Source organism: Bombina bombina, chromosome 4 (genome assembly GCF_027579735.1).
Source record: "Bombina bombina isolate aBomBom1 chromosome 4, aBomBom1.pri, whole genome shotgun sequence".
In the NCBI taxonomy this organism is placed as follows: domain Eukaryota; kingdom Metazoa; phylum Chordata; class Amphibia; order Anura; family Bombinatoridae; genus Bombina; species Bombina bombina.
Window position 1 is genome coordinate 807,740,567 of NC_069502.1, and position 14,616 is coordinate 807,755,182.

General features: G+C 38.9%; 1 protein-coding gene across 1 annotated transcript in view; it reads left to right on the top strand.

Annotated features, from left to right (window-relative positions):
• LOC128657890 (oocyte zinc finger protein XlCOF7.1-like) overlaps window positions 1-14,616 on the top strand; it is a 125,278-nt gene that overhangs the window by 96,576 nt on the left and 14,086 nt on the right. The window lies entirely within an intron of this gene.

The following is a 14,616-nucleotide window of genomic DNA, read 5'->3' on the forward strand; positions in this document are numbered from 1 at the left end:
AGAGCAAAGGTGAGTCTACATGTCTGATGTGTCTGAGGGACGCTGGGTACAGGTGAGTGCACGTGTCTGAGGGATACAGAGCAAAGGTGAGTGCACGTGATTGTCTGACCACGGAACTTCCAGTAAAGTAACCTACAAATTTCTCATAAAATTGTGCAAACATAAATAGCATTATAAACACATTTCTTTCATGTAATTAGCAAGAGTCCATGAGCTAGTGACGTATGGGATATACATTCCTACCAGGAGGGGCAAAGTTTCCCAAACCTTAAAATGCCTATAAATACACCCCTCACCACACCCACAATTCAGTTTTACAAACTTTGCCTCCGATGGAGGTGGTGAAGTAAGTTTGTGCTAGATTCTACGTTGATATGCGCTCCGCAGCAAGTTGGAGCCCGGTTTTCCTCTCAGCGTGCAGTGAATGTCAGAGGGATGTGAGGAGAGTATTGCCTATTTGAATGCAGTGATCTCCTTCTACGGGGTCTATTTCATAGGTTCTCTGTTATCGGTCGTAGAGATTCATCTCTTACCTCCCTTTTCAGATCGACGATATACTCTTATATATACCATTACCTCTGCTGATTCTCGTTTCAGTACTGGTTTGGCTTTCTACAAACATGTAGATGAGTGTCCTGGGGTAAGTAAATCTTATTTTCTGTGACACTCTAAGCTATGGTTGGGCACTTTGTTTATAAAGTTATAAAAATATATGTATTCAAACATTTATTTGCCTTGACTCAGAATGTTCAACATTCCTTATTTTTCAGACAGTCAGTTTCATATTTGGGATAAATGCATTTGTTTCAATCATTTTTTCTCACCTTAAAAAATTTGACTTTTTCCCTGTGGGCTGTTAGGCTCGCGGGGGCAGAAAATGCTTCATTTTATTGCGTCATTCTTGGCGCGGACTTTTTTGGCGCAAATTTTTTTTTTCTGTTTCCGGCGTCATACGTGTCGCCGGAAGTTGCGTCATTTTTTGACGTTTTTTTGCGTCAAAAATGTCGGCGTTCCGGATGTGGCGTCATTTTTGGCGCCAAAAGCATTTAGGCGACAAATAATGTGGGCGTCTTTTTTGGCGCTAAAAAATATGGGCGTCACTTTTGTCTCCACATTATTTAAGTCACATTATTTATTGCTTCTGGTTGCTAGAAGCTTGTTCACTGGCATTTTTTTCCCATTCCTGAAACTGTCATTTAAGGAATTTGATCAATTTTGCTTTATATGTTGTTTTTTTTTCTTTTACATATTGCAAGATGTTCCACGTTGCAACTGAGTCAGAAGATACTTCAGGAAAATCACTGCCCAGTGCTGGAGCTACCAAGCTAAGTGTATCTGCTATAAACTTTTGGTATCTGTTTCTCCAGCTGTTGTTTGTATTGCATGTCATGTCAAACTTATTAATGCAGATAAAATTTCCTTTAGTACTGTTACATTACCTGTTGCTGTTCCGTCAACATCTAATTTTCAGAGTGTTCCTGATAACATAAGAGATTTTATTTTTTAAATCCATTAAGAAGGCTATGTCTGTTATTTCTCCTTCTAGTATACATAAAAGTCTTTTAAAACTTCTCTTTTTTCAGATGAATTTTTAAATGAACATCATCATTCTGATACTGATAATGGTTATTCTGGTTCAGAGGTTTCTGTCTCAGAGGTTGATGCTGATAAATCTTTGAATTTGTTCAAGATGGAATTTATTCGTTCTTTACTTAAAGAAGTATTATTTGCATTAGAAATAGAGGATTCTGGTCCTCTTGATACTAAATGTAAACGTTTAAATAAGGTTTTTAAATCTCCTGTAGTTATTCCAGAAGTGTTTTATCTCCCTGATGCTATTTCTGAAGTAATTTCCAGGGAATGGAATAATTTGGGTAATTTATTTACTCCTTCTAGACGTTTAAGCAATTATATCCTGTGCCATCTGACAGATTAGAGTTTTTTGGGACAAAAATCCCTAAGGTTATGGGGGCTGTCTCTACTCCTGCTAATGTACTACTATTCCTACGGCAGATAGTACTTCATTTAAGGATCCTTTAGATAGGAAAATTGAATCCTTTCTAAGAAAAGCTTACTTATGTTCAGGTAATCTTCTTAGACCTGCTATATTTTTAGCGGATGTTGCTGCAGCTTCAACTTTTTGGTTAGAAGCTTTAGCGCAACAAGTAACAGATCATAATTTTATAGCATTATTATTATTCTATAACATGCTAATAATTTTATTGGTGATACCATCTTTTGATATCATTAGAGTTGATGTCAGGTATATGTCTCTAGCTATTTTAGCTAGAAAAGCTTTATGGATTAAACTTGGAATGCTGATATGTCTTCTAAGTCAACTTTGCTTTCCCTTTCTTTCCAGGGTAAATAATCATTTTCGTTCCTTTCCTCACAACAAGGAACAAAAGCCTGATCCTTCATCCTCAGGAGCGGTATCAGTTTGGAAACTATTTCCAGTTTGGAATATATCCAAGCCTTATAGAAACCTATAGCCAGCTCCTAAGTACCTATGAAGGTGCGGCCCTTATTCCAGCTCAGCTGGTATGGGCAGATTACGTTTTCTTCAAAGAAATTTGGATCAATTCCATTCTCAATCTCTGGTTTCAGAACATTGTTTCAGAAAGGTACAGAATTGGCTTCAAGTTAAGGCCTCCTGCTAAGAGTTTTTTTTTTCTTTCCCGTTGTCCCAGTTAACACAGCAAAGGCTCAGCATTTCTGAAATGTGTTTCAGATCTAGAGTTGGCTGGAGTATTTATGCCAGTTCCAGTTCTGGAACAGGGGCTGGGGTTTTATTTTATCTCTTCATTGTACCAAAGAAGGTCAATTCCTTCAGACCAGTTCCGGATCTATCATTATTGAATCGTTATGTTAGGATACCAACATTCAAGATGGTTACTGTAGGACTATCCTGCCTTTTGTTTAGCAAGGGCATTATATGTCTACAATAGATTTACAGGATGTGTATCTGCATATTCCGATTCATCCAGATCACTTTTAGTGTCTGAGATTCTCTTTTTAGACAAGCATTACCAGTTTTTTGGCTCTACCGTTTGGCCTAGCCTCAGTTCCAAGAATTTTTTTCAAAGGTTCTCGGTGCCCTTCTTTCTGTAATCAGAGAACAGGGTTTTGGTATTTCCTTATTTGGACGATATCTTGGTACTTGCTCAGTCTTCTCATTTTCGAAGAATCTCATACGAATCGACTTGTGTTGTTTCTTCAAGTTCATGGTTGGAGGATCAATTTACCAATCAATTCATTGATTCCTCAGACAAGGGTAACCTTTTTAGGTTTCTAGATAGATCAGTGTCTATGACTCTGTCCTTGTCAGACAAGAGAAGTTTAACATTGATATCAGCTTGTCAAAACCTTCAGTCACAATCATTCCCTTTGGTAGCCTTATGCATGGAAATGTTGGGTCTTAGGACTGCCGCATCAGATGCGATCTCCTTTGCTCGTTTTCACATGCGACCTCTTCAGCTCTGTATGCTGAACCAATGGTGCAGGGATTACTCAAAGATATCTCAATTAATATCTTTAAAACCGATTTTACGACACTCTCTGACATGGTGGACAGATCACCATCGTTTAGTTCAGGGGGCTTCTTGTTCTTCCGACCTGGACTATAATCTCAACAGATGCAAGTCTTACAGGTTGGGAAGCTGTGTTGGGGGGTATCTGACGGCACAAGGGGTTTGGGAATCTCAGGAGGTGAGATTTCCGATCAATATTTTGGAACTCCGTGCAATTTTCAGAGCTCTTCAGTCTTGGCCTCTTCTGAAGAGAGAGTTGTTCATTTGTTTTCAGACAGACAATGTCACAACTGTGGCATACATCAATCATCAAGGAGGGACTCACAGTCCTCTGGCTATGAAAGAAGTATCTCGAATTTTGGTTTGGGCGGAATCCAGCTCCCTGTCTAATCTCTGCGGTTCATATCCCAGGTATGGACAATTGGAAAGCGGATTATCTCAGTCGCCAAACGTTGCATCCGGGGCGAATGGTCTCTTCACCCAGAGGTATTTCTTCAGATTATTCAAATGTGGGAACTTCCAGAAATAGATCTGATGGCTTCTCATCTAAACAAGAAACTTCCCAGGTATCTGTCCAGATCCCGGGATCCTCAGGCGGAGGCAGTGGATGCAATATCACTTCCTTGGAAGTATCATCCTGCTTATATCTTTCCGCCTCTAGTTCTTCTTCCAAGAGTAATCTCCAAGATTCTGAAGGAATGCTCGTTTGTTCTGCTGGTAGCTCCGGCATGGCCTCACAGGTTTTGGTATGCGGATCTTGTCCGGATGGCCTCTTGCCAACCGTGGACTCTTCCGTTAAGACCAGACCTTCTGTCTCAAGGTCCTTTTTTCCATCAGGATCTGAAATCCTTAAATTTAAAGGTATGGAGATTGAACGCTTGATTCTTGGTCAAAGAGGTTTCTCTGACTCTGTGATTAATACTATGTTTCAGGCTCGTAAATCTGTATCCAGAGAGATATATTATAGAGTCTGGAAGACTTATATTTCTTGGTGTCTTTCTCATCATTTTTCTTGGCATTCTTTTAGAATACCGAGAATATTACAGTTTCTTCAGGATGGTTTAGATAAGGGTTTGTCCGCAAGTTCCTTGAAAGGACAAATCTCTGCTCTTTCTGTTCTTTTTCACAGAAAGATTGCTATTCTTCCTGATATTCATTGTTTTGTACAAGCTTTGGTTCGTATAAAGCCTGTCATTAAGTCAATTTCTCCTCCTTGGAGTTTGAATTTGGTTCTGGGGGGCTCTTCAAGCTCCTCCATTTGAACCTATGCATTCATTGGACATTAAATTACTTTCTTGGAAAGTTTTGTTCCTTTTGGCCATCTCTTCTGCCAGAAGAGTTTCTGAATTATCTGCTCTTTCTTGTGAGTCTCCTTTTCTGATTTTTCATCAGGATAAGGCGGTGTTGCGAACTTTTTTTGAATTTTTACCTAAGTTGTGAATTCCAACAACATTAGTAGAGACATTGTGGTTCCTTCATTATGTCCTAATCCTAAGAATTCTAAGGAGAAATCGTTGCATTCTTTGGATATTGTTAGAGCTTTGAAATATTATGTTGAAGCTACTAAGTCTTTCCGAAAGACTTCTAGTTTATTTGTTATCTTTTCCGGTTCTAGAAAGGCCAGGAAAACTTCTGCCATTTCTTTGGCATCTTGGTTGAAATCTTTAATTCATCTTGCCTATGTTGAGTCGGGTAAAAACTCCGCCTCAGAGGATTACAGCTCATTCTACTAGGTCAGTTTCTACTTCCTGGGCGTTTAGGAATGAAGCTTCGGTTGATCAGATTTGCAAAGCGGCAACTTGGTCCTCTTTGCATACTTTTACCAAATTCTACCATTTTGATGTATTTTCTTCTTCTGAAGCAGTTTTTGGTAGAAAAGTACTTCAGGCAGCGGTTTCAGTTTTGAATCTTCTGCTTATGTTTTTCATTAAACTTTATTTTGGGTGTGGATTATTTTTCAGCAGGAATTGGCTGTCTTTATTTTATCCCTCCCTCTCTAGTGACTCTTGTGTGGAAAGATCCACATCTTGGGTAGTCATTATCCCATACGTCACTAGCTCATGGACTCTTGCTAATTACATGAAAGAAAACATAATTTATGTAAGAACTTACCTGATAAATTCATTTCTTTCATATTAGCAAGAGTCCATGAGGCCCGCCCTTTTTTGTGGTGGTTATGATTTTTTTGTATAAAGCACAATTATTCAAATTCCTTATTTTATATGCTTTCGCACTTTTTCTTATCACCCCACTTCTTGGCTATGGTCTTAAACTGAATTGTGGGTGTGGTGAGGGGTGTATTTTATAGGCATTTTAAGGTTTGGGAAACTTTGCCCCTCCTGGTAGGAATGTATATCCCATACGTCACTAGCTCATGGACTCTTGCTAATATGAAAGAAATGAATTTATCAGGTAAGTTCTTACATAAATTATGTTTTTTCAAAGAACTAACTTGTTATTTGACGCTGCTGCGCTAGCTTAGTCCTAAACATGTAAATAAGTCTCCTTTTTTACTGGTTGCTAGGCGCCTCTATGGAAGAGTTTACACCCGTGCACCAGCAGTGATTCTGTGACATTTGTTTGCCGTGTGCTATAGATCATTAGCAAGACCTAAGTTATCATATGGCACCGCACTGCAGAGGGTACGTGTGCCTTGGCAGTAAATTTCAAAATGCTTAGATTTCTAATATAGGTATTGTTTATCTTTTTTATATTTATATGCCATGTTCTCATTTTAATTTACCTGTTAAATAATACATGATTTCCTGAGACTCGGTGTAGAGTCCTTTGGGAAACTCAATGGATTTTTGGGCTGCTTTGTTGTTTTGTACAAATTTCTCAGCCTTACCATTCCCATATAGAAAAATGCAATCATAGATAGACCGATATTTAACATTTACATACATTTTATTTTAAAATTAGATTCGTAAAAAGATTATAAGTAATAACTGTCTGAAACCTTATACTTGCCTTCATTTCGTGCACACAAGCAATAGTTATAAAATCTAGTTTTTCTGACTGAAGTAATTTTATTACGTTATAATACTTTTGATAACATTTGATAACTTTCACCTAGATTACAATTTTTGTGCTATAGAGGGTTGCGAAATGATGCAACAAAAGTTGCATTATTTCACCCTCCATAGCGCTGCCATTACAAGTTTTTTGAAAAGCCGTCTTGTGCGTACGATATGGTGGCGATGAGCTCCATACCGCACAAAATCCAAGTGCTGCTTTGACGTGCTCGTGCACGCTTTCCCCATAGACATCATTGGGGAGAGAGTGTTAGAAAAAAAACTAACACCTGCGATCGTGAAAGGAAAAGCTCCATAACGCAACCCCGTTGATGTCTATGGGGAAAAAAAGTTAAGTTTAAACCTAACACCCTAACATAAACCCCAAGTCTAAACGCTCCTAATCTGCCACCCCCGACATCGCCACCACTAATAAAAGTTATTAACCCCTATTCCGCCACTCCCCGACATCGCCGCAACTATAATAAAGATATTAACCCCTATTCTGCCGCTCCCCGACATCGCCGCCACTAAATAAAGTTATTAACCCCTAAACCTCTGGCCTCCCACATCACTGCCACTAAATAAACCTATTAACCTCTAAACCGACAGCCTTCCACATTGCAAAAAAACTAATTAACCCCTAAACCTAACAACCCCCTAACTTTAAATTAAAATTACAAGATCCCTATTTTAAAATAAATACAAACTTACCTGGGAAATTAAAAAAAAACTAAGTTTAAACTAACATTACTATTATACTTAAATTAAAATAACTATCAATTAAAAATATTAAATTGCACATTACAAAAACCTAGCTACTAAAAAATTAAATCTACAATTACAAAAAATACAAAATTACAAAAAATAACAAATGAAATTATCCAAAATAAAAACAATTACACCTAATCTAATAGCCCTATACAAATAATAAAGCCACCCCCAAAATAAAAATAAAAAAACCTAGCCTACAATAAACTACTAATAGCCCTTAAAAGAGCCTTTTGTAGGGCATTGCCCTAAAGAAATCAGCTCTTTTACCTGAAAAAAAAATAAAAAGACCCCCCCAACAGAAAAAAACCACCACCCAACCAAACACCCAAAATAAAAAACCTAACTCTAACAAAAACCTAAGCTACCCATTGCCCTGAAAAGGGCATTGCCCTTAAAAGGGCATTACGCTCTATTTCTTGCCCTGAAAAAGGCATTCAGCTCTTTTACATAAAGCCCAAACCCTAATCTAAGAAAAAAACCCTGCCAAAAAAAGTTAAAAAACCCAACAGTAACCACCGACAATCCACTTACAGTTTCTGAAGTCCGGACATCCAGGCGGCGAAGTCCGGACATCCAGGTGGCAAGGTCTTAATCCAGGTGGCAAGGTATTCATCCATCCAGGAGGCGTCTTCTATCTTCATCCTGGTGGCGCGGAGCGGGTCCATCCTGAAGACATCCGGTGCGGAGCATCCTCTTCATACGGTTGCCGCCGTATACTGAATTTTCAATGCAAGAGAGCCTTTTCAAAATGGCGTCCATTGCATTCCTATTGGCTGATTTGATATTTGAAACTCAAATCAGCCAATGATTTGAATAGCCAATAGAGTTTCAGTAGCTCTCATCCTATTGGCTGATTTGAATTTCAAATATCAAATCAGCCAATAGGAATGCAATGGACGCCATTTTGAAAAGGCTCCCTTGCATTGAAAATTCAGTATACGGCGGCAACCGTATGAAGAGGATGCTCCGCACCGGATGTCTTCAGGATGATTCAGAATTTCAAAAATCAAATCAGCCAATAGGAATGCAACCATTTTGAAAAGCATCCCTTGCATTGAAGATTCAGTATACGGCAGTGACCGTATGAAGAGAATGCTCCGCGCTGAATGTCTTCAGGATGGACACGCTCCGCCGGGATGAAGATAGAAGACGCCGCCTGGATGGATGAAGACCTCGCCGCCGGATGAAGACTTCGCCCCCTGGATGTCCGGACTTCAGAATCTGTAAGTGGATCGTCGGGGGTTAGTGTTAGGTTTTTTAAAACTTTTTTTGGGGTGGGTTTTTTTTTTAGATTAGGGTTTGGTCGTTCTTAAAGAGCTAAATGCCCTTTTCAGGCCAAGAAAAAAAGCTGAATGCCAATACAAATGCCCATTTCAAGGCAATGGGTAGCTTAGGTTTTTTTTTAGAGTTAGGTTTTTTATTTTGGGGGGTTGATTGGGTGGTGGGTTTTACTGTTGGGGGGGTCTTTGTATTTTTTTTTCAAAGTAAAAGAGCTGAATTCTTTAGGGTAATGCCCTACAAAACGTCCTTTTAAGGGCTATTGGTAGTTTATTGTAGGCTGGGGGGGATTTGCGGGGGGGGGTATTTTTATAGGGCTATTAGATTAGGTGTAATTTTTTTTATTTTGGATAATTTCGTTTGTTATTTTTCGTAATTTAGTGTTTGTTATTTTTTGTAATTTTGTGTTTGTTTGTTTGTTTTTAATTTTAGTATTTTTTATTCTTTGTAATTGTAGATTTTTATTTTTTTTCCTTTTTATTGAATTTTTGCAAGTATAACAAAGTTGCAATAAATACAATACAACAACATACAGAAAAACAGTTGGTCTCTCAAAATTCAACCAGTCCTGAACAGTTTTTCTTCTTGTATTACTCCACCAGTATAAGTTATATAAATTCTTTACATCACAGCTTATTTCTTGACAATTTACTAGTTTAGCAAGGGTCAGTAATGGATTAAGAATGTTAACCATTGCCATCTTGTATCTGAAAAGGACTGGAGTATAGTATTCCAGAAATTGTCTCTTTCTTACAACTAGTTGAGCCTATATATTGTACTCTTGTGAACTTTAATAAACATCCTTTCATGAAGATATCCATACATATCTGTAGTCATAATTATACCAACTAACAATAGTCTATTTAAAAGAAAAAGAAGAAGAAAAGGAAAGGAACAGAAAAAGAAAGGAAAATAAACAAAAACTTCCTGTGTACTCGGTTTACCTCATCATTGTCTGGCTTCGCTGATGTATTCTAGCTTGAAAGTAAAATTCTTTTCTTGCATCATTTTACACAAATATCAGTAAGAGTATTCACAATTAGTTATTGCTATACACGTAGGACTCCCACAGGAATTGAATATCATGATAGGCTAGCTTACCCAGTTTAAGATAGTAGAATCTTTCTAGCAGTAAACTTTTATTAAGCTGCTCTCTCCATTCTGATACTGAGGGAATCTCTGGGGACTTCCAGTGTCTAGGTATTAATTGTTTGCTGAGTTGAGTACAATTTGGAACAGGTGTTTCCTCAACCTGCAACCTATCTGGAGGGGTTGATTTAATAAAATAGTTTCAGGGGGGGCGGAGCCGATAGTTGGAGCGGCTGGACGTGTTGTCTCTGAGCTCCTGCCTTTAAGCTTTAATAATAGGGGTTTTATAGTATATATCTGAATACTTTTTATTGTGAAACATTCACATCCTGAACTATAGTGCCCACAACTACTGAAGATCTGATCTATGCTCTGGGACCGGGCGACCAGCCTTTGTTTTTCAGCGGAGCAGCATGGAGAGCGACCACGCGGTACCTAAAATCACACAATTTGTTTACAGACCTGACTGATGCAGCAGTTATAGCTTGAGGTGGACCTACGCATCTTATATAAGAACCCTCTCTATGGAACCTAAACCCTGCAGGATTTTGAAGAGTGGTCCGCAATCTATGGTGATAAGGCTGCCGCACAATACCCCCCCCCCCCCCCGGGAAACCGGGTTACTAAGCAGATAAGTGTGGCCATTAAGAGTTTCTATCCTAAACGCTACCTAAACTGAAACATGAACTTCTGTTGGAGAACTGTTATTTTACCCCTATTGGAGCACCCCGACTACCATCCGGCATCTCAGTTTGGTTTCCCAGCGGTTCATTTATAATGGCGGAGGTTGAACTTTTGCTACAAGAGGTTGGAGCGCTGCTGGAAGCCCACTTTTCAAAGCTGCATGCAGTGATAACGGAGGAATGGGACAGCTTTAAAGAAGTATGTAGACCCTTCGTTTGGAGGTCCAAGCCACTGACTGAGCCTCTAATTGCGCCATGCTTCGCTGATACGTGGGGCATTGAGGAAGAAGCTCCGTTTCATTTGTAAGCTAAGGTCCCCACAGATCTTATGTTAGACATACATCCTGAAAAGTTCACATTCATTGCGGAGTCTTGGGCGGAGTGCAACGCAATGTGTCTGCCCATGCTACCTAAACCCACTGCTACCTGGAATACAGTCACAACTTGCTCTATGTCGAGGAGCAGAACGGATCGATGTCCCGAAATACCACTAGCCATCTTGCCTCTGAGCCCTGTCGGAGGGCACCGCTATAATTTAACAGCCGGCAACAGGACACAGGGACATAGCACATATACAGCTGCTGTGCTACCTCCCCTAAAGGCTTCTACCGATAACTCCACAATGATCCAAGCACTCTGTGGCAAGGTCCCCAGACCCACATTGTTTTTGAAGGCGGCGGTCCCATTCTCATGGATGTCCTGCGACATAGGTGATCATGCAGGGGAGATCAACCATGGGACAGAGACACTCTCCCCACTTTACACCCCACAACAGCATGAGAACCCATTCCACAAGAGAGGAGTGGGGTAAACTGAATTGAGGAACTAACCTGATAGGAGGGTGCTACAAAAAGCAGACTTTTTTTCTTTTTCTTTTTTTTTTGTTAAGTGTCGGTGAAGCTAAATTTTTATTTTTGTGTAGAAATCGCAACTATTTAAAAACATTTCATATAGATTGCTGCCACCACACTGTTGGTGTTCAGCTCGCACCATATTGTACCATGCTCAAAGGTGGGAAACATACTGTCTTCATTTCTCCTAATTTTGAGCAAATAATGCTGTGGTGTTCCTTGACTGAGTAACTAGTGATGAACATGTGTGTAGGATGTTACCTATCATTATTGTCAGGGATAATATTATCAAACGTGTACACTACCTGATACACTAAAACACCCTATAATTATCAGAGAGGATAGCAAAACTAATATATATCTAAACTAGTTTATAAGAGTGTGCAATGGTTTCATGGGTGTTTAACCCTCTGTAGCCTGTTTATAAGAGTGTGCAATGGTTTCATGGGTGTTTAACCCTCTGTAGCCTGTTTATAAGAATGTGCAACAGTTTCATGGGTGTTTAACCCTCTGTAGCCTGTTTCCTATTACTATTAGGTCCCTCTGCATGAACTTTATTCCCTGTTTGAAGAGACCATTGTTTAAATTGTTAGTATATCTGTGCTGCTTTAATATCACTTTGCAGCTACTCTAACTGAGGGCGTAGATTTAATATCTATGGTTAGAGTCCATAGACAGGAAGAGTTCAAATTCTTATGTCCTTAAGCTATGGCCCTTGTCATGTATATTAATCTGCCCATCAATGCCTACAATGATAGCGATATAATTGTAAATTCTGGCTCTATATGGCAATTTTCTTTCATGTAATTAGCAAGAGTCCATGAGCTAGTGACGTATGGGATATACATTCCTACCAGGAGGGGCAAAGTTTCCCAAACCTCAAAATGCCTATAAATACACCCCTCACCACACCCACAATTCAGTTTTACAAACTTTGCCTCCGATGGAGGTGGTGAAGTAAGTTTGTGCTAGATTCTACGTTGATATGCGCTCCGCAGCAAGTTGGAGCCCGGTTTTCCTCTCAGCGTGCAGTGAATGTCAGAGGGATGTGAGGAGAGTATTGCCTATTTGAATGCAGTGATCTCCTTCTACGGGGTCTATTTCATAGGTTCTCTGTTATCGGTCGTAGAGATTCATCTCTTACCTCCCTTTTCAGATCGACGATATACTCTTATATATACCATTACCTCTGCTGATTCTCGTTTCAGTACTGGTTTGGCTTTCTACAAACATGTAGATGAGTGTCCTGGGGTAAGTAAATCTTATTTTCTGTGACACTCTAAGCTATGGTTGGGCACTTTGTTTATAAAGTTCTAAATATATGTATTCAAACATTTATTTGCCTTGACTCAGAATGTTCAACTTTCCTTATTTTTCAGACAGTCCGTTTCATATTTGGGATAATGCATTTGATTTAATCAATTTTTCTTACCTTCAAAAATTTGACTCTTTTTCCTGTGGGCTGTTAGGCTCGCGGGGGGCTGAAAATGCTTCATTTTATTGCGTCATTCTTGGCGCGGACTTTTTTGGCGCAAAAATTCTTTTCCGTTTCCGGCGTCATACGTGTCGCCGGAAGTTGCGTCATTTTTTGACGTTATTTTGCGCCAAAAGTGTCGGCGTTCCGGATGTGGCGTCATTTTTGGCGCCAAAAGCATTTAGGCGCCAAATAATGTGGGCGTCTTATTTGGCGCTAAAAAATATGGGCGTCACTTTTGTCTCCACATTATTTTAGTCTCATTTTTCATTGCTTCTGGTTGCTAGAAGCTTGTTCTTTGGCATTTTTTCCCATTCCTGAAACTGTCATTTAAGGAATTTGATCAATTTTGCTTTATATGTTGTCTTTTCTCTTACATATTGCAAGATGTCTCACGTTGCATCTGAGTCAGAAGATACTACAGGAAAATCGCTGTCTAGTGCTGGATCTACCAAAGCTAAGTGTATCTGCTGTAAACTTTTGGTAGCTATTCCTCCAGCTGTTGTTTGTATTGATTGTCATGACAAACTTGTCAATGCAGATAATATTTCCTTTAGTAAAGTACCATTGCCTGTTGCAGTTCCTTCAACATCTAAGGTGCAGAATGTTCCTGATAACATAAGATATTTTGTTTCTGAATCCATAAAGAAGGCTATGTCTGTTATTTCTCCTTCTAGTAAACGTAAAAAATCTTTTAAAACTTCTCTCCCTACAGATGAATTTTTAAATGAACATCATCATTCTGATTCTGATGACTCTTATGGTTCAGAGGATTCTGTCTCAGAGGTTGATGCTGATAAATCTTCATATTTATTTAAAATGGAATTTATTCGTTCTTTACTTAAAGAAGTTCTAATTGCTTTAGAAATAGAGGATTCTGGTCCTCTTGATACTAATTCTAAACGTTTGGATAAGGTATTTAAATCTCCTGTGGTTATTCCAGAAGTTTTTCCTGTTCCTAATGCTATTTCTGCAGTAATTTCCAAAGAATGGGATAAATTGGGTAATTCATTTACTCCTTCTAAACGTTTTAAGCAATTATATCCTGTGCCGTCTGACAGATTAGAATTTTGGGGCAAAATCCCTAAAGTTGATGGGGCTATTTCTACCCTTGCTAAACGTACTACTATTCCTACGTCAGATGGTACTTCGTTTAAGGATCCTTTAGATAGGAAAATTGATTCCTTTCTAAGAAAATCTTATCTGTGTTCAGGTAATCTTCTTAGACCTGCTATATCTTTGGCTGATGTTGCTGCAGCTTCAACTTTTTGGTTGGAAACTTTAGCGCAACAAGTAACACATCATGATTCTCATGATATTATTAGTCTTCTTCAGCATGCTAATAATTTTATCTGTGATGCCATCTTTGATATTATCAGAGTTGATGTCAGGTTTATGTCTCTAGCTATTTTAGCTAGAAGAGCTTTATGGCTTAAGACTTGGAATGCTGATATGGCTTCTAAATCAACTCTACTTTCCATTTCTTTCCAGGGTAACAAATTATTTGGTTCTCAGTTGGATTCTATTATTTCAACTGTTACTGGTGGGAAAGGAACTTTTTTACCACAGGATAAAAAATCTAAGGGTAAAAACAGAGCTAATAATCGTTTTCGTTCCTTTCGTTTCAACAAAGAACAAAAGTCTGATCCTTCATCCTCAGGAGCAGTTTCAGTTTGGAAACCATCTCCAATCTGGAATAAATCCAAGCCAGCCAGAAAGGCAAAGCCTGCTTCTAAGTCCACATGAAGGTGCGGCCCTCATTCCAGCTCAGCTGGTAGGGGGCAGGTTACGTTTTTTCAAAGAAATTTGGATCAATTCTGTTCACAATCTTTGGATTCAGAACATTGTTTCAGAAGGGTACAGAATTGGTTTCAAGATGAGACCTCCTGCAAAGAGATTTTTTCTTTCCCGTGTCCCAGTAAA